Source organism: Salmo salar, chromosome ssa14 (genome assembly GCF_905237065.1).
Source record: "Salmo salar chromosome ssa14, Ssal_v3.1, whole genome shotgun sequence".
NCBI lineage: Eukaryota > Metazoa > Chordata > Actinopteri > Salmoniformes > Salmonidae > Salmo > Salmo salar.
The window spans coordinates 27,520,870-27,542,669 of record NC_059455.1 but is presented as its reverse complement, the minus strand read 5'-3'; the positions used below and the strand labels follow the sequence as shown (position 1 = coordinate 27,542,669).

The 21,800-nt window shown below is 43.2% G+C and overlaps 1 protein-coding gene across 1 annotated transcript in view; it reads left to right on the top strand.

Moving 5' to 3' along the window:
- The first annotated feature begins 1,386 nt into the window (after window positions 1-1,386).
- The window catches only part of LOC106569180 (oxysterol-binding protein-related protein 1), a 51,177-nt gene continuing 30,763 nt past the window's right edge, over window positions 1,387-21,800 (top strand). Inside the window, exon 1 of the mRNA XM_045694154.1 lies at window positions 1,387-1,748. The gene's annotated coding sequence lies outside the window, so the exon portion shown is untranslated. The remainder of the gene's footprint in view (window positions 1,749-21,800) is intronic.

Sequence of the window (21,800 nt, the reverse complement as noted above, 5' to 3'; positions counted from 1 at the left end):
TTGGGTGGTCATTCAAAACGGAGCGCTATTCTGGTACCCAAGACAGTGAGTCTTTAAGCTACTTCCACCCTTACTCCCCTCTCCCTCCCTCCCTATTGGATACACAGCAACCTGCTCCTCTTTTCCCCTGAAGAGCCTGAGGCAGTGCAGGGATATCTTTCTGTCTGTGTGTTTGTTTCCAGAGCTGATGCAGTGGCTGGTGTCCGGAAGCAAGGCTCTAAGGCTCTGATGAAGGCTCACTGCAGAGTAGGTAGGCACCAGGGCACTGTGTTCTCCATGCTCTACCACACATTCAGATGTGGACAGCACAACAGACAGTTAGTTAACCTTTCACGGTTATGTACAGGCCTACCCTACTCCATTCGTGCAATGCATATCTGTCACATTATGTTGACATTAGAAAAATCTACTGTCATATCTTTAATGTCTATTGTTTTTATGTCTGTCACTCATTTAGATTGTATGTCATTCATGTTCCTCTCCAGGTTAAAGCATGGGACTAGTGCTTCTTCAGCCTCCAGTGCTTTGATCTTTGGGCTCCATCACTTTAAGGTGTCATCCAAGATGGATCCAGAGGCTATAAGAAAAGTGACGTTCTCCTAGTGTAGATTATGTGGTTTGGGACAACGTACTTCTTAGTTTACAGCACATAGGCCTAGTTCTGTGGAGTGTTTTTATTTGTGCTTGTGTGTACATGTGTACAGAGATGGTTGGATGCCCCGGAGGAGCATGTGGCCAACAGCAGCTGTCACTCTACCCAGGAGCAGACAGATGAGGAGGGGGATGAAGATAGATCTTGGCGACCACAGACTCCCTCCAGGTCAGATGAAGTCCACACCAGCGGTTCCCAAATATTTCTGTTCTGGAGACCACCAAATCACTATCGAAAGCTCTTGATCTAAAATAAATAAACACTAAAACATTTTGCAGACCACCTGCACAGCGGACCACAGGTTGAAACCACTAGTCTACACTCACACACCCAGACCGGAACTCAAACCAACACAGATTCCAACTTTTTCAGAGCTAGCCAATCAGAGTTCCATTGTTATCTTATTTTTAATATTCACTTTTCCAGAAAAGTGACAGTTGGTTTCAGTTAGCCCTGCTTGTGTGAACACAAGCTAAGCTAGCCCAGGCCCATTCAGTCGTATTGATGCTTACACAATTGTTTACAAGTGGGCTGTGTTCTAATTGGCTCATGCATTCATGGTGAATGGGTTATAGAAGCCTCAAGCCCCTCCCCCTGCTGTGACTAGCCAGTAGCTGTGTGTGACAAGGGAGGGGTAGTGAATTGGGAGGGGCTGATGGCTGTGTATGTATAGAAGGGAGGGTTTGTTTGTGTGTGTGCACCTGTCCTAGCGGCCGTGCCCTTGGGACATCAGTAGAACAGAGTGGTAATCACTAGCGAGCCTGTAGCAAGGACACAGCCGAGCAAGATCCGCTTTTATGCTGAGCTCTGCACTCTGCTTGCAGATCAGTGCAAGCACACACACTCACACATGCTCTTGCTTAAGGGAAACACTAGGCATTTGGAGACGGAACTGTTGCACGTGCATGTTAACACTCAGGCAGAGACGCATGCTTTCTCACACACACACACACACACACACACACACACACACACACACACACACACACACACACACACACACACGTTCACAGAGGCAGGCACATTTCTACCACCCAGCAGAGCATTCCGAGGACAGGAGAAGGAAAAGTGACAGCAGCACCCTCTATCCACTCAGGTACAGAAAAACATCCTGCTTTTGTTTTTCATTGTCTTCTGAACTACTATGGGTCTATTTGCATTAGGCTGCTCTTTATAAACTGTGCTTGTTTCATTCTGAGGCTAAGTACTTGAAGGTTGTTCAGGTGAGTGTTTCTTAAATGTATTTATTTTACCTTTTATTTAAACAGGGAGTCACCATTGAGACCAGGGTAGGGTCTCTTTTGCAATGTACGTAGATGATTAAAAACAGGCATTTTACATTCAGAACAAGTCATCTTGATTGCTCTGATGGTGAAGTGTGCCATTGAGTGTGCATGAAGAGGGTTTTGCATAGGGTTCAGTGCATTTACAACTTTTATCTGGTAATATGCATTTTATGACATTGGGTTTTATTGCCGTGTACGCTGTCATGTTAGAGCATTATAAGAGGTACCTGACGAAGAGCTGAAAAATTTAAAGAGTAGAGGATTTAGCAATACATTTTACATACAGTAAGGACAAGCTGTGCTCACTGTGCTGCTGTTTAGTGAACTTGGACTTCAACATCTGGTGCTATGACATTTCCGGAGGGAAGGTTGTATGACAATAGAGTCCCTCTGCAATACAGAAAGAGCAAGGCTGAAGTCCTGGTTTGAATGTAGTAAGTCAATGATGATATGACTGCAATAATCAGCCAGTATTTCAGTAGCTTCATGGTAAGAAACATACACTACATGCCACCTTTCCAACAAGTCCATTTTTCACATTTGTGCCCTGCTAGAGCATCCCCGGTCAACTGTAAGTGCTGGTATTGTGAAGTGGAAATGTCTAGGAGCAAAAATGGCTCAGCCGCGAAGTGGTAGGCCATACAAGCTCACAGAATTGGACCGCCAAGTGCTGAAGCGCATAGTGCGTCTGTCCTCGGTTGCAACACTCCCTACCGAGTTCCAAACTGCCTCTGGAAGCAACATCAGCACAAGACCTATTCGTGGAGAGCTTCATGAAATGGGTTTCCATAGCAGAGCAGCCACACACAAGCCTAAGATCACCATGGCAATGCCAAGTGTCAGCTGGAGTGGTGTAAAGCTTGCGGCCATTGGACTCTGGAGCAGTGGAAACATGCTCTCTAGCGTGATGAATCACGCATCAGCATCTGGCAGTCCGACGGACGAATCTGGGTTTGGCGGATGCCAGGAGAATGCTACCTGCCCCAATGCATATTGCCAACTGTAAAGTTTGGTGGAGGAGGAATAATGGTCTCGGGCTGTTTTTTTATGGTTCGGGCTAAGTCCCTTACTTTCAGAGAAGGGAAATCTTATCACTACAGCATACAATAACATTCTAGATGATTCTGTGGTTCCAGGTTTGGGGAAGGCCCTTTCCTGTTTCAGCATGTCAATGCCCCCATGCACAAAGCGAGGTCCATACAGAAATGGTTTGTCAAGATCGGTGTGGAAGACTTTGACTGACCTGCACAGAGCCCTGACCTCAACCCCCTCGAACACCTTTGGGATGAATTGGAAATCTGGCTGCGTACAGGTCTAATTGGCCAACATCAATGCCCGACCTCACTAATGCTCTTGTGGCTGAATGGAAGCAAGTACCCGCAGCAATGTTCCAACATCTAGTGGAAAGCCTTCCCAGAAGAGTGGAGGCGGTGGTATAGTAGCAAAGGGGGGACCAACTCCATATTAATGCCCATGATTTTGGAATGAGCTGTTTGGCCATGTAGTGTATGTCTGGAAAAAGTTTGTATTTCCTTCTCACCTTTTCGGATTTAAAAATGACCGTTTTGAGCTTGCATTCAAATGACCCCACAGTGGTCGGATACATTGCCTTCTGCTTGCTGGTCCTGGACCTGTGCTGTCTGATAGCGCTCAGAATATCTAGCAGCATTCTAGAAGATTCTATCCATAGTAAGCGATGCAAAGTGAGTGTCATAAACAAGGCTCACTGGCCAGACAGTCGAAACGGGATTGGTTGCTTGGACAACGGATCACAGAGATGTCTGAACAAGCACAATGTGTGTCGACTCCATGAGATCAGACTAATGGGATTAAGACACCTAGCAGAGTGTCCAGGAGGGAGAGATGGACCGTATTAACACTAATCCATCCATCTCCATCCCTCTGTTCTTACCACGGCACAGCTCTCACTACTACTGTTTAGGCAACAGCTGCAGCAGTAGAAACAGCCATTCTTTGCCTGTTGATGATATAATAATTTGATTGGTGCTTATATTTGTCCTATTTCACATCTACAAGTGTGTATTATATGCATGTGTGAATTGGAAATGTGTTTTTTGCATATCCCAATTCCACCTGAGACCCTCAGAGGGTGATTAATAGTGCCCTAAGTGTTTCCTGACTGTATCAGACCAAGAAACTCAGGGCCTCAGTCATTTAATACTGGTGGAGCCGGGAGTTTTTCCAGACTGCGTAACTGATCAGGAAAAACTCCTGACCCCTTGTCATGTTGAACTGGTATGACCAGAAGATTTTCCTGACAAAGGAAACATTATGATCAAGATCCGAAGTTAACATTGAGCCGCATGTTGTTGGGTTTTTTGTGACTGTTGTGTTATGGACAGCTTTTAGTTCTCACAGATGTGTGAGATGAAGATGTGAGTCATTTGGGGGTTTATCTGCAGTTACAGTCCCCCCTCCAGTGGGTGAATATTCCCTGACCCAGATCATTCATTATATCCAGATTTGGAGTCAAAATTATTTCTCTCAGGCAGGGGGAGAGAGCGTGTGATTGTCCTTTGAATTGTGGATGTCTCATTTGTCTTTGTATTTCCTGCTTTGTTTTCCAATATAGACTTGGCATCACCGTAGTGACTGTATTGTTTGAAAGCGGTGCAGAAACTCCTTTAAAGTGGAGTCTGATGTGCGTGTACACATACAAACTTCTGTGCAACTGTCTCAGCAACATCTTTGACACTTACCGATATCTGCCTCACACCCAAGTCACAACAAAAACACTGTCTCCATGTTATATATTTTTTTAATCTGTAGAAACAAGAACAACTGCTGTCACTTGGTTTTTGTCACCAGTATCAACAGTTTTGTGTGAGACTTCTAAAGTCATTCACATACAGCATGACACCCGCCTCCAACCCCTCAGGGAACATCATCACCGACAGATGCCAGGCAGCCATAACCCCTCATCTCCTCAATGAGTCACCCTGTCTTTCATCTCTCACCAGGGGAGATGGTGACCTGAGCCCAGGTCTGCGCCCTGTTCTCCGCACTGACCTCTCTCAGCGGGCCAGCTCACTGCACGGGACCTGAAGATGAACCTAAACACTTCATGTCCTGTTTCTTTTACAGTCTGAATTTCATTCCTGTCGCTGTGATCACAGCATGTAGAACCAGGCTGTATTCGGAGGTCAAATGTTCAGATATGTTGAAAGTACGGTTGAAGTCGGAAGTTTACATACACTTAGGTTGGAGTCATTAAGTCATTTTTCAACCACTCCACAAATTTCTTGTTAACAAAGAATAGTTTTGGCAAGTTCGTTAGGACATCTACTTTGTGCATGACACAAGTAATTTTTCCAACAATTGTTTACAGACAGATTATTTGACTTATAATTCACTATCACAATTCCAGTGGGTCAGAAGTTTACATTCACGAAGTTGACTGTGCCTTTAAACAGCTTGGAAAATTCCAGAAAATGGTGTCATGGCTTTAGAAGCTTCTGATAGGCTAATTGACATTATTTGAGTCAGTTGGCGGTGTACCTGTGGATGTATTTCAAGGCCTACCTTCAAATTAAGTGCCTCTTTGCTTGACATTATGGGAAAATCAAAAGAAATCAGCCAAGACCTCAGAAAAATTATTGTAGACCTCCACAACTCTGGTTCATCCTTGGGAGCAATTTCCAAATGCCTGAAGGTACCACGTTCATCTGTACAAACAATAGTACGCAAGTATAAACACCATGGGACCACGCAACCGCCATACCGCTCAGGAAGGAGATGCGTTCTGTCACCTAGAGATGAATGTACTTTGGTGCAAAAAGTGCAAATCAATCCCAGAACAACAGCAAAGGACCTTGTGAAGATGCTGGAGGAAACGTACAAAAGTATCTTTATCCACAGTAAAACGAGTCCTATATCGACATAACCTGAAAGGCCACTCAGCAAGGAAGAAGCCACTACTCCAAAACCGCCATAAATAAGCCAGACTACGGTTTGCAACTGCACATGGGGACAAAGATTGTACTTTTTGGAGAAATGTCCTCTGGTCTGATGAAACAACAATAGAACTGTTTGGCCATAATGATCATTGTTATGTTTGGAGGAAAAAGGGGGATGCTTGCAAGCCGACGAACACCATCCCAACCGTGAAGCACGGGGGTGGCAGTGTCATGTTGTGGGGGTGCTTTGTTGCAGGAGGGACTGGTGCACTTCACAAAAAAGATGGCATTATGAGGGAGGAAAATGATGTGGATATATTGAAGCAACATCTCAAGACATCAGTCAGGAAGTTAAAGCATGGTCACAAATGGGTCTTTCAAATGACCCAAGCATACTTCCAAAGTTGTGGCAAAATGGCTTAAGAACAACAAAGTGAAGGTATTGGAGTGGCCATCACAAAGCCCTGACCTCAATCCCATAGAAAATTTGTGGGCAGAACTGAAATAGTGTGTGCGAGCATGGAGGCCTACAAACCTGACTCAGTTACATCAGCTCTGTCAGGAGGAATGGGCCAAAATTCACCCAACAACAGTTTTGAAGGCAATGCTACCAAATACTAATTGAGTGTATGTAAACTTCTGACCCACTGGGAATGTGATGAAAGAAATAAAAGCTGATATAAATTATTCTCTCTGATATTATTCTGACATTTCACATTCTAAAAATAAAGTGGTGATGCTAACTGACCTAAAACAGGGAATTTTCACTAGGATTAAATGTCAGGAATTGTGGGGAAACTGAGTTTAAATGTATTTGGCTAAGGTGTATGTAAACTTCTGACTTCAACTGTATAATGAATAGAGATGACTTGATTAGAATGTTCAGTAACATTGCACTCTACTAAACAGGCCCCAGGACCTTTTGTTGTTTCCATGTTTAGTTAATTCTACTCCATTATGTAAATATGTTTAGTTAAATGCACAATTGGGAGGGTAGTGAAGAGATGAAACTGTTTAGTGCAAAAGAATCCCTAACCCCATTTAGATGTATCATTGATGTCAACACTGTACAGTAGTGTATCTAGTATTCAATAGGACCCGTTTGCCCCAGAATCTCTCTCCTCTCTAGCGTGAAAACAAAGTTAAAGCTTGCAGGTTCAGGGTCCCGGGCAGCGAGGCTGGGAGCTGTGATTCTCCGAGGCTTTCGAAACAGAGTACAGCACAGCCACAGAGCCTCAGCAGAGCTTAAAATAGCGCTCTGTGTGCTGAGGCGAGAGGCTGGAGGGATGGGATAGGGAGAGGAGGGGAGGAGAGGACGCAAGCACTGGGGCACGTTACACAACAAAGTATTCCCAGATGGTTCTCCAGAGCCAAGCTACCACTTCAGATGGTCTTGTGAGCCTTGGCTCGGGCTCCTGCTGCAACGTGAGCTCAATTAGTTTCTGTAGCTACATAGATGAGCAAGACTACCTTGTTCTGAGTTGAGTTTAGTGTTTACAAGTGCTTGTTTTATTTCACAGGCAGAGTGAGAATGAATATACTATTTGTAAGGACGTTCCATCTGGTGGATATAAAAGGCAGCATATGTTATGCTAATCAAAATGGCAGTTTCTCATTTATGTCCTAGATTTAAATCTAGAATGTTCTACTGTTTATTCCTTGATCTAAGTTGAAAATGGAGAGGGGTAGATGTGGGGAAAAAAGCATATTTCAGCATTAAACAACTGGCCTTGGTCAATAGAGAGGCTCATTCCTAATTGAAATGTCCTCGTGTCTGATATTTTCCAATATTTATGCTATATCTAAGCAAATCCCCTTCCAGAGCATACAGACTGGAACTAACCCTGACCTATTTAAGACAGCATCTGGTTATGTTCTCCTTCTCGCAACAGTACCAACTCTCCCTAACCTCCATTGAGATCTCTAGAGGATGTCTTTTTAGCTGATGTGAATGTGTTGACAGGCCTACTGCACTGTAACTTGTATGGGGGGGAAAGAGAGAAGACTAAATGGACTGTTTCTGACACTACGGTGCCAGACAGCAGAATCAAAGGCATCTATTCAGAAGAATGTCAAAGGCATCTATTTATAGTATGGATATCATTCACCCGCATTTCTTAAAAGAAATTGATGTTCCATCCTTCAGAAAGTGAGTCCCAATTCTCCACCCCCAAAGTGTGGACTTGCCCACTCCCATTTGGGAGAAGGGTGAAAAATCAGGACTCAGCCATTCTACATTCAAACTAGACTTTTTGTAAGTCTGACACAAGGAATGGGGTTGACAAAAATGAATCCTGTTGTATTAGATTCAGGATTCAATTTTGATGTGGTTTCAGGTATTGTATATAAAACATGTTTACCTGGCCTTTTACCTGTTTGATGTGTTCCATCAAAGGATCATTACTTTCCATCCATCCTATCTGTTGTGATAAATTCACCTTTTAGCATCCCACCTGCCAATCTGATCGTGTACTGATCACAAATGGAGCTCTTTTTGAAGCAGCCCAGCACAACCTGTATTAGCATATTGATTCACAGGAGTCTACCTCATCTCTCTGACCTCAGCCGCAGAACTGGAGCAGGCTGGGGTAATTATCATTGGGCTAGACTCCAGTTAGGGCCATAGAGAACAGATGGCGTGTATATTATGATAATTGTCTGACCTATCTTCTGGGTTAGAAGGGATGGAGAATGTTTTTGTATGAATCAGCGCCTACTATTGTGAACTTACAAGGCAACTGCTTTGAGTTTTCAGTGTACCATCTACCTATGTAAGTGTCCTGACATTTTAAGAAACAATCTGAGGACTTCAACATTCTATCATAGTCACTGCACTCTCCAGTGTCTCTTCTGGTATTGAAGGGTTTTTGTTTATCGTGCTCTGTATTGAAGTATTCTCTCTTTTGGAATTGCTATCTGGCCTTTGGGTTTAAAGTGGTTATTTTTCCTCCTTGCTATGTTAAAGAGCCATGATATATAATATTCACTAATCCTTTACGTCATCATATAGAATAGATAACAAGTACCCTCTCACTGTCTGTCCCCCTACCTCTCAGGTAGCTATGACCTAGTGGTTATTAAACACCACTGATTACAGTATGAGTTTTACATTAGTGTTTTGCTGAGGTTGTGGTATTGCTTGTCCACATGCCCTTTTGACTGTGACGACAACACGCTCAACAATGTGTGCATTGTACCACAATAAGTCATACAGTAACGCACCAAGGTGAATGTCAGACAGCCACAATAGGTTGTAATAAAGGAAACATCACCTATTATTAGAAACTGCCCCTCGGGGAGGGTGATTGTGTGTAGGCTACGTGCGCAGTGTAATGTGAAACAGTCTTTCAGGCAGGATAATTGAAGTTTCTCTTTTTTTCTCATAACTTTAATTGAAGATGGTGGCTGCTCTCGCTATCTCAGATTTACAGGCTGATTTACAGGCTCCAGTTTCTGATGGAGACTATCAGCTGAGGCTGTTTGCCTGTCATCCTTTCCCAAGGTGACTTTGGCATCTTTTCACTCTGTGGAGACTTGGCTCACTTTGTTTTTGTCTTCAGTTACTGTGCTTTCTTTACTCAAGGTATTCAATCAACTTCTCCCCTCGGTAGATCATTAGGGATAGTATTTTAGACAAAGTATTTATTTATTTACCATAGTACTTGTTTTCTCTGGAAACGCATCAAAGGAGAAACTGTATTAATGTAACTCGAAGTAGGTTGACTTTCTTTCCAGCGGTCTCTTGAGTGGTCAAAGCCCGGGTTCTGACTTAGGCTGTTGCTTGGTAAGTGTTGTTTTGTCATAGTGCCTTTTACTACTGTCCTCCTGGTTAGTGGAGGATCCATAACAGCAGCATCAGACAGGGGGGAATGGCCAGCAACCGAGCTCAAGTTGCCCAGGAAAGACACTTGATCCTGGGCCACATTGCTCTCTGAGATGGGGGTGTTTGGTTCCGAGTGGAGGAAACTGGATCTGTAGGACGGGGTTTAGAACAATGACCTGCCTACCTGTCTAGAGCAGCTTCAGCTACAAAACTCTACAGAGGGAGTGATCAATACCACACAAACACATCTATCACTGTTTATCAGATCTATTATAGATGTATTAAAAGAAATGTCAAATTAATGTTCTGTGGGATAGTGTTTGTAATGGCATGCTGGGCCATGTCTCGTCTGAAGTGCCAACCTGTGTGTGTGAAGTTGGAATCAGGAAGTAGATAAGAACTAGCTACTGTCAGAGGCTCTCCAGACGTTAGCTACAGAGCACCAGGAAGTAGACCAGCAGTCCCTCTGTAAAGCCACACTATACACACTCCCAGAGGATGACTTCTATGATGCCCTGTCAGGTCAGTCAAATCCAACTGGTCTTCATGAAAGACTTGGACTGCATCCTAAATGGCATCCTATTCCCTATATTGTACACTACTTTTGACCAAAGCCAAATGGGTAGAGCACTACATTTACGTCATTTAGCAGACGCTCTTATCCAGAGCGACTTACAGTAGTGAATGCATACATTTTTATTTTTTTTCTCTGTGCTGGCCCCCCGTGGGAATCAAACCCACAACCCTGGTGTTGCAAACACCATGCTCTACCAACTGAGCTACAGGGGGCAGTACAATATATAAGTTCTCAACATCTGATATTTTCATTCAGAGTATTCAGATTTTTAATTGCAGGATATTCTGTTTTTCAATGACTGATCATTTATGAAAGACCTCTATAAACACCTCTATACAAAACGATCTATTAACACTTCTGGAGTACACAGCCAGTTTATAGTTTCAACGTTTCTTTGCAAAGGATACAGCAGGTGTAAAACAGTACAGTGAAATGCTTATTTACAAGCTCTTTCCCAACAATGCAGTTCTCAATATTCAGTATCAAGGTGAGAGGAAATAATATAAAGTAAGAAAACACACGAAGTACGAAAAGAAAAAGTAAAAAAGTGCCAGTACCATAATTACAATGTGCAGGGGGTACTGTATATGTAAATGGGTAAAAAGGATACATATTAATGGTAATGTTAATCAATATAGCAGCAGCGTAAGTGGTGAGTGGGTTTGAATAAATAATGGGCTGACTATCGTGGCTCTGCAGCAATTAACTATAAAGCTGAGTTGAGTCCTTCTGTCTGAATTGTTCATTGAAACTACCTGGCTCCCTAACCATAGCTCGTCCCCACTCTTGTCAGAAGTGAAAACCACTTCCCCTGTGGAGTTGTTTCTGTGTTGAAGAATAGGCTGGATCCTATATAGACGCATTGTTTATTTTTATCAGCAGCACAGACACCTTTAGGCTCCAGCAACACATATTTCTCCAGCAGACAGTAGGCTCTGGGGCTGAGGAAGATTTCACTCTTTTTTTGTCCTTTATACTGTAACTGGTTGGCAGTATTCTTTGGCAGAGAGTTAATAATTGTGTTGTATGATTTTCTGCTGACTGCCATAGCAATGGGTAGCCTATCCTTCAGATGGTCCTCGTAAACACACATTTTCACCATCTTTGACTATGCAATATCATAAAACCTTAATTGTATATGGATTGCTCATGACCATAGGCAGCTCTATCAGATGGGAACATCACACAAAGAGCAAGTTGAAGTTAAGAGCAACTTTAGAGTATGTGTCTCGGAACATAATTCACCACACATGCTAAAGCTCCCACAGCATGGTCCATTGCCCCAGAAGGTCCCCAGGGCACCTCAGCCACCCCAGCCTCCCTCCATATCTTTCTGTCTAATGACCAATCCCAGTGATGCATTACACGGCTGGTGACCCAACTTGCTACACTGGCTAATTGTCTCCACGTTGGGCTCAAATAATTGCCCTTAGAACTAGTGTCACAGAGAAGTAACAACCACAAAATGGCCTCTGCTAATGAATCCCAAGGCTGAGTCAGCTAGCTGTTGCTTCTTCTTAAGGTGAAATATTATCCCTTATTGAAAAGATATAGAAGAATTTAACAAGATTCTTATGTTCTACCTGGAACTTGTAAGTAATACATATGGCAACAAATACACATATAAGATTCATAGAAGAGTCGTGTAATATGACTGAAATGGGTGGATGACATTTACACATGACTGAAATGTTGCACGTATTGTATAAAAAAAACATACCAGAGACATGTAACCTAATCGTTCTAAGGTCTCTACATGGGACATACACATTTCTAACAACTTAGATCATAGTAATAGCAAGCTGTTGCAGGAGACATTTAAGCTAAAAGCCTATTTTTGCTTGTTCCGAAAATGCGATACAGAGGCTCCAAACGGAGGGTGTGACGCAATTGCGGAGCCTCCAGAGGGTTGCGGAGGTCAAATTGAGCTCCGTACCGCATCACCGTGCACCTCCCAAGTGTTCTAACAATGCTGAGGGCTCCATATACTGTAGCTCTGGATTGACACGATTGGTTGACAGTAGGTGGGGGCGGAAGGTCCTGTATAAACACAAACTCACTTCCTTGACAACTTCCTTCACAACAGCTCTGCTGCACGAAGCGCAAGAAGTATGAATGCCCTGAGTTCTGCAGAGGCCGTATCACTGTAAATGTTATACGGCCACTGCAGTTGTCAGAGTGACCGTGCAGAACATTTAAGCCATCTAAGGTCTAAACATACATGAGTCATGCACATTTCAAAGCACTTTCATTCCACTGTCTGACGTCATTGACGCGTGCAATGTTACTTATTGAAGAAAGAAGCAAGTAGTGCCCAACAAGGTAACCTGTCTAAATAACTATCGCCCGTAGCACTCACATCTTTAGCCATTAAATGCTTTGAAAGGCTGGCCATGGCTCACATCAACACCATCATCCCACATACCCTGGGCCTACTCCAATTCAAATACCACCCCAACAGATCCACAGATGACGCAATCTCTAATACACTCCACACTGCCCTCTCCCACCTGGACAAGAGGAACACCTACGTGAGAATGCTGTTCATTGACTATAGCTCAACGTTCAACACCATAGTGCCCTCCAAGCTCATCACTAAGCTCGGGACCGAACACCTCCCTCTGCAACTGGATCCTGCACTTCCTGACAGGCCGCCCCCAAGTGGTGAGGATAGGCAACAACACATGCGCCACACTGACCGTCATCACGGGGGCCTCTCAGGGTTGCGTGCTTACTTACCTCATGTACTCCCTGTTCACCCACAACTGCGTGGCCACGCACAACTTGTGGGAGTTAATGTAATGTAGCTAGGTGCAACTGCTATGTTAATGTAATGTAACTAGGTACAACTGCTATGTTAAGGAAACACAAGAACAATGGTTACATTGGTTGCATCTGGACATATGGCAGCTGGACACAACTAATGGATGCATTAAGTCAGGGCCATAAGTACATTTATGACAGTCAGACATACTAATGTCAGAAGGACACAGGAAGGAGGATGGTGGTAAAATGACCAACAGGTGAAATATAAGAATACAATAAATGTATTATTTTTTGTATGACATAAGGGGTCCTGCCACCATTATAATCTAACCAGAAGCAGAGATGGGCGTTACTGGGCGTAAACAAGCAAAGGACTCAGACTGAAAGATAATGGTGGCAGAAGGACTAAGGGGAGTAACTGCATTTACATATGGGATGTACCCATATGCTCTATGTGTATAAAAGCAAAGCCAGTGCTCAGGGAGGTTGGTTGTTCCGCGGACCAGCTCGGCTTTGCTATTTTGTATTAAAGCCTATATTGAATTCACAAGTGCTTGCAAGAGTGTTATATTTTTGAGGCAATATTCCTCGACAGACTCCAACACCAGCATTAAGTTTTCTGACAAGACGACGGTGGTTGGCCTGATCATGACGACAATGAGACAGCCTATAGAGAGGAGGTCAGTGGCCTGGCAGTGTGGTTCCAGGACAACAACCTCTCCCTCAATGTCAGCAAGACAAAGGAGCTGATCGTGGACTACTGGGCACGCCCCCATCCACATCGACGGGGCTGTAGTGGAGCGTCAATTTCCTCAGTGTCCACATCACTAAGGAATTATCATGGTCCAAACACACCAACACAGTCCTGACGAAGGCACAATAACTCCTATTCCACTTCAGGAGGCTGAAAGGATTTGTCATGGGCCCTCAGATTCTCAAGGTTCTACAGCTGCACCATTGAGAGCATCTTGACTGGCTGCATTAATGCTTGGTATGTCAACTGCTTGGCATCCAACCGCAAGGCGCTACAGAGGGTAATGCATATGGCCCAGTACATCACTGGGGCCAAGCTCCCTACCATCCAGGACCAATATACCAGGCGGTGTCAGAGGAAGGCCCTAAAAATGGTAAAATCGTCCAGCCACCGAAGTCATAGACTGTTCTCTACCGTACGGCAATCGGTACCGATGCACTAAGTCTGGAACCAACAGGACTCTGAACAGCTTCTACCCCTAAGCCATAAGACTGCCAAATAGTTAGTCTGGGTAGGTATTGGTTAACTAATTAATTATCTGCATTGACCCCTTTTTGCACTAACCTGTTTGATTCATCACATACGCTGCTGCTACTGTTTATTATCTATCTTGTTGCCTATTCACTTTATACCTAGCTATATGTACATACTGTATCTACCTCGTACCCCTGCAAATCGACTCCGTACTGGTAGGCCCTGTATAAAGCCAAGATATTGTTACTCCATTGTGTATTTATTCCTTGTGTTATTTTTCTATTATTTCTCTTTTCTTTCTCTGCATTGTTGGGAAGGGTCTGTAAGTAAGCATTTCACTGTTAGGCTAGACCTGTTGTTTACGAAGCATGTGTCAAATACATTTGATTTGATTTTGATATAACCAGAGGAAATGGAATTGTTATCTACAGTAATTACTCTATGCTTGGCCATAATGTGAACTACAAATGCTTGAGTACTGAATTAGATATAGCACTCTGTAGTGGTCAGCTCCAGCACAGTGTACAGTGCATTCGGAAAGTATTAAGACCCCATCCCCTTTTTCCACATTGTGTTATGTTGCAGCCTTATTCTAAAATGTATTTAAGTTTTTTTTTCCCCTCATCAATCTACACACAATATGTACCCCATAATGACGAAGGGAAAAAAATAAAAAATTGTGCAAAAAACCCCCAGAAATACCTTATTTACATAAGTATACAGACCATTTGCCTTGAGACTAGAAATTGAGCTCTGTTGGATCCTGTTTCCCTTGATCATCCTTGAGATGTTTCTACAACTAGATTTGGAAAGGCACACACCTGTCTATATTAGGTCCAACAGTTGACAGTGCATGTCAGAGCAAAAACCAAGCCATGTGGTTGAATGAATTGTCCATAGAGCTCCGAGACAGGATTGTGTCGAGGCACAGATCTGGGGAAAGGTACCAAAAAATGTCTGAAACATTGAAGGTGCCCAAGAACACAGTTGCCGCCATCACTCTTAAATGGAAGAAGTTTGGAACCACCAAGGCTCTTCCTAGAGCTGGCCGCCTGGCCAAACTGAGCAATTGGGGGAGAAGGGTCTTGGTCAGGGAGGTGACCAAGAACCTAATGGTCACGCTGACAGAGCTCCAGAATTCCTCTGTGGAGATGGGAGAGTCTTCCAGAAGGACAACCATCTCTGCAGCACTCCACCAATCAGGCCTTTATGGTAGAGTGGCCAGACAGAAGCACTCCTCAGTAAAAGGCATGTGACAGCCTGCTTGGAGTTTGCAAAAAGGCACCTCTAAAGGACTTTCAAACCATGAGAAACAAGATTCTCTGGTCTGATGAAACCAAGATTAAACTCTTTGGTCTGAATGCCAAGCATCACGTCTGGAGGAAACATGGCACCATGCCTACGGTGAAGCATGGTGGTGGCAGCATCATGCTGTGGGGATGTTTTTAAGCGGCAGGGACTGGGAGACTAGTCAGGTTTGAGGGAAAGATGAACGAAGCAAAGTACAGAGAGATCCTTGATGAAATCCTCCTCCAGATCACTCAGGACCTCAGACTGGGGCGAAGGTTCACCTTCCAACAGGACAACGACCCTAAGCACACAGCCAAGACAACGCAGGAGTGGCTTCGGGAGAAATCTCTGAATGTCCTTGAGTGGCCCAGCCAGAGCACAGACTTGAACCCGATCGAACATCTCTGGAGTGACCTGAAAATAGCTGTGCAGCAACACTGCCCATCCAACCTGACAGAGCTTGAGAGGATCTTCAGAGAAGAATGCAAAAAACTCCACAAATACAGGTGTGCCAAGCTTGTAGCGTCATACCTGTGACGACCCTCCCACTGTGACGAATTCCTTTCTTGTTTTCTTTAATAAGACGTCGGTGGGCGGAGCTGTTAGGGTCATCAGCAATCGGGTGTGTCCCGGGGATAAAAACACCTTTCCCCCATACATCAAGGAGACTCCACGCAGACACACTGTTGTTTTTTGTTGTTGTGGCATTTTGGGGCTTCTTTGTTTGTTTGTTTGTTTTTGGCACCACTCAACACCCCTCATTATCACCATCTATGCACGCATCCACTCACGTACGCTACTGACGACACACATTATTGTTACTTGTATATTGGTTAATTATATATTATTGTTATTTCTTTATCTCTGCGTTGTCACCATCTTTGTTATGGGCTAAGCCATTTCGTAACAAGTGGGGCCTCGTCCGGGATATAAGTTTGGTTCATAGACACTTTGGCGTGTAGTATTTTGTTGCATTATGACAGGTTAATGCTAATTGGGATGCGCTTTGGTTGGTATTCACTGCCTAGTCTTATTTTTTATTTAACTTTTATTTAAACAGGGAGTCACATTGAGACTAAAATCTATTTTTACAAGAGCCCTGTACACATTACAAGAAAAACAGAATATCAAAACAAAACAACAACAAAAAATTAAAATAATAAATAGACGTTTTAATAAAAGCAATCACAGTCAACTACATAGAGGTCCTCAATCATTTAAACTGCCTGAGAAGCACCAGCACATCTAACTGCAGTGAACTTTGTTCCACAAATTAGGGGCATAAAAACAAAACGCAGATTTTCCCAAATCTGTGGAGACTAGAGGGATCTCTAGTGTTATCCATTCCTGTGAACGGGTTTGGTAACTTGTGATTTTTATCTTAATGAATGATGTTACATATAGAGGGAGTTTCTGTCAGATTGCTTTATAAATAAATAAAAGACAATGCAGCTTTCTTCTTCCAGACAGAGAGATCCATCCTACATTTTATACAGACTACAATGATGAGTCCTAAAATTGTCCCCGGTGATAAAATGTATTGCTGAATGGTAGACTGCGTGCAAGGGTTTTAAAACAGGTTGCCGCATTCTTGTAAATAATATCACCAAAATCCAATAGAGGGAGAAGCTTTGTTCAAACAATCTTTCTCCTATTTTTAATACTAAGGCATGATTTTATTTCGATATAACAAAAACTATCTTGGATCTTAGCTTCTTAGTCAGATTTTTCATATGTGTTACGAAGGACAACTAGTCATCAATCCAGACACCCAGGTACTTATACTGAGAAAGAAGCTCAATTTGGGCTCCATTTATAGCGCAGATATGCAGGTCCTCAGGGTCAACATTTTGGGACCTAGAGAACATCATGAGCTTGGTTTTACTTGTATTTAACACTAATTTAAGATCTGTAAGTGATTTCTGAATTAAATCAAAGTCATGCTGAAGTTCACGAATGGCCTGCTGCACTGAGGTGGCACAGGAATACAAAACTGCATAGAGATGAATGTTACAAGTATTAACAGTGTTTCCCATGTCATTAATATACGAAGTAAACAATAATGGACCCAAAATCGAACCCTGAGGAACACCTTTTTCAATCTCAAGAAATTCAGATTTAACCCCATCTATCAAGATGGCCTGATCAAGACTCCCTTATGGAGTGGCAGCACATATGTGGATTTCCATGCTGTTGGAATACTTCCTGATTAAAAATGTGGGCTATCGAGCCAGCAATAAGGGGTGCTACACACTTAAGCAGACCAGGCTCCAAATGATCAGCCCCTGTACATGTTTTTTTGTCTGTTAACAAAGCATACAGGACTTCTTTATCAGTGAATTTTCTGAAAAGAAAACTCCCGACCAGCATTTTCACCATCTACATCCAAACTACTCTTTTCAAGAGCTAGCTTTGAAATGCATTCAAATATAAAGCCTGCAGAGATAAAATGCTGATTAAATGCATTAATGATATCAATTGTGTCAGTGATTGGGCCAGAATCTAAATTAATTTATTGGGGGAGAGAAGAGGAGACACAACCCTTCAGTGATTTAACAGCTTTCCAGAATTTAGCTGGGTTCCCTGTACATTCAGATAGTGTTTTAACATAATAATCTGATTTTGCTTTTTGAACTAGTTTTACACACACAATTCTCAATCGTCTGTGAATCTAGCTTTGGCCCAGGCAGCATCTCTGTTTTGTATGACTTCAGATAGCTCTGGACTGAACCAACGGCAAGACCTTTTTTTAATTATCAGTTTTTTAAAGGGAGCATGTTTATCTACAATACAATTAAAAACATTTGTGAAGTGGTTCAGAGCCAACTCTGGGTCAGGTATAGATGCAATACAATCAAAGTCACCAAAATAAAGGTCACAAAAAAAGGCCTGTTCATTGAAATGTTTTAAATTCCTCTTCTTGATAAGACAAGGTTTAGATGGAGGCATCCGTATATCCCTGACACATACAATGGGACAGTGGGCACTAATATCTAAAGCAAATAGCCCACTCCAAGCATATTTCTCTGGAGTATTTTTAAATATGAGGTCAATCAAAGTCGATTTCGTAGAGTTCTTTAAGTTTGGACGAGTGGGCTTTGTAATCAGCAGGGTCAAATTAAATGAGTACAAAAATCATTTTAACAGTCAGCATCCTGCGTTCCCCATGCAAGATTAAAATCTCCGGCGATCAACACCTCTGGGTTAATAAAAATGGCAATTAAATCAGTGAGTTTGTTTAGTATACACTTATTGGCGGATGGTGGACGATAGATTCCTATAACTGTTATTTTTGAGTTTGAACCCAACTGAAGCCTTAAGCACACAATTCAATTTGTTTAGGACTGGACGTAGCCTTTAAGGGAGACAGAAATAATATTCCTTGTGTAAATAGCAACACCACCACCTTTTGCCTTTCCTTTCAGCCCTAAACACATTGTAACCAACCATAGAAACCTCAGAGTCCAAGGTTTTATCAGTTAACCAGGTCTCAGATACAATAAAATAATCAGGGTCTGCCTGAGAGGCCCATATCTTGACATGATTCATTTTAGATAATAAACAACCAATATTAAGATGTAAAAAGGTCAAACCTTTTCTGCGTTTAAAATCATATGGAGTTTCAATACAAGTCAGATTACTTTGCGATTTCAGAACAACAGGAGACTCAAAGATCGGATTATACCTATTAGGAAAATAAAACATATTAGGAATAGCAATTACATTTCTCCGGTTAGCACCATTTGGCATGTAACCACTTTCAGATACAACACGTTGAACTCTCATAGAGACCAAAGAGGGGATGGTAAAAACTGACTTACAGTTGAAGTCGGACGTTTACATACACCTTAGCCAAATACATTTAAACTCAGTTTTTCACAATTCCTTACATTTAATCCTAGTAAAAATTCCCTGTCTTAGGTCAGTTAGGATCACCACTTTATTTTAAGAATGTGAAATGTCAGAATAATAGGAGAGAGTGATTTATTTCAGCTTTTATTTCTTTCATCACATTCCCAGTGGGTCAGAAGTTTACATACAAATTAAAATCAAATCAAAGTTTATTTGTCACGTGCACCGAATATAACAGTGAAATGCTTATTTACAGGCTCTAACCAATAGTGCAAAAAAGGTATTAGGTGAACAATAGGTAAGTAAAGAAATAAAACAACAGTAAAAAGACAGGTTATATACAGTAGCGATGCTATAAAAGTAGCAAGGCTACATACAGACACCGGTTAGTCAGGCTGATTTGAGGTAGTATGTACATGTAGATATGATTAGAGTGACTATGCATATATGATGAACAGAAAGTAGCAGTAGTGTAAAAGAGGGTTGGCGGGTGGTGGGTGGCGGGACACAATGCAGATAGCCCGGTTAGCCAATGTGTGGGAGCACTGGTTGGTCGGCCCAATTGAGGTAGTACGTACATGAATGTATAGTTAAAGTGACTATGCATATATGATAAACAGAGGGTAGCAGCAGCGTAAAAAGAGGGGTTGGGGGGGGCACACAATGCAAATAGTCCGGGTAGCCATTTGATTACCTGTTCAGGAGTCTTATGGCTTGGGGGTAAAAACTGTTGAGAAGCCTTTTTGTCCTAGACTTGGCACTCCGGTACCGCTTGCCATGCGGTAGTAGAGAGAACAGTCTATGACTGGGGTGGCTGGGGTCCTGGATGGCAGGCAGCTTAGCCCCAGTGATGTACTGGGCCGTACGCACTACCACCTGTAGTGCCTTGCGGTCAGAGGCCGAGCAATTGCCGTACCAGGCAGTGATACAACCGGTCAGGATGCTCTCGATGTTGCAGGTGTAGAACCTTTTGAGGATCTCAGGACCCATGCCAAATATTTGTAGTTTCCTGAGGGGTAATAGGCTTTGTCGTGCCCTCTTCACAACTGTCTTGGTGTGTTTGGACCATTCTAGTTTGTTGTTGATGTGGACACCAAGGAACTTGAAGCTCTCAACCTGCTCCACTACAGCCCCGTCGATGAGAATGGGGGCGTGCTCGGTCCTCCTTTTCCTGTAGTCCACAAACATCTCCTTTGTCTTGGTTACGTTGAGGGACAGGTTGTTATTCTGGCACCACCCGGCCAGGTCTCTGACCTCCTCCCTATAGGCTGTCTCGTCTTTGATCAGGCCTACCACTGTTGTGTCATCTGCAAACTTAATGATGGTGTTGGAGTCGTGCCTGGCCATGCAGTCGTGGGTGAACAGGGAGTACAGTAGGGGACTGAGCACGCACCCCTGGGGAGCTCCAGTGTTGAGGATCAGCGTGGCAGATGTGTTGCTACCTAACCTCACCACCTGGGGGTGGCCCGTCAGGAAGTCCAGGATCCAGTTGCAGAGGGAGGTGTTTAGTACCAGGATCCTTAGCTTAGTGATGAGCTTTGAGGGCACTATGGTGTTGAACGCTGAGCTGTAGTCAATGAATAGCATTGTGTATAAGTGTTCCTTTTGTCCAGGTGGGAAAGGGCAGTGTGGAGTGCAATAGAGATTCCATCATCTGTGAATCTGTTTGGGCGGTATGCAAATTTGAGTGGGTCTAGGGTTTCTGCGGTAATGGTGTTGATGTGAGCCATTACCAACCTTTTAACGCACTTCATGGCAACGGACGTGAGTGCTACGGGTCTGTAGTCATTTAGGCAGGTTGCCTTTGTGTTCTTGGGTAGGGACTATGGTGGTCTGCTTGAAACATGTTGGTATTACAGACTCATTTAGGGACATGTTGAAAATGTCAGTGAAGACACCTGCCAGTTGGTCAGCACATGCCCGGAGCACACGTCCTGGTAATCCGTCTGGCCCCGCAGCCTTGTGTATGTTGACCTGTTTAAAGGTCTTACTCACGTCGGCTACGCAGAGTGTGATCACACAGTCATCCGGAACAGCTGATGCTCTCATGCATGCCTCAGTGTTGCTTGCCTCGTAGCGAGCATAGAAGTGTTTTAGCTCATCTGGTAGGCTCGTGTCACTGGGCAGCTTGCGGCTGTGCTTCCCTTTGTAGTGTGTAATAGTTTGCAAGCCCTCAATTAGTATTTGGTAGCATTGCCTTTAAATTGTTTAACTTGGGTCAAAAGCTTCTCACAATAAGTTAGGTGAATTTTGGACCATTTCTCCTGACAGAGCTGGTGTAACTGAGTCAGGTTTGTAGGCCTCCTTGCTTGCACATGCTTTTTCAGTTCTGCCCACAAATTTTCTATAGGTTTGAGGTCAGGTCTTTGTGATGGCCACTCCAATACCTTGACTTTGTTGTCCTTAAGA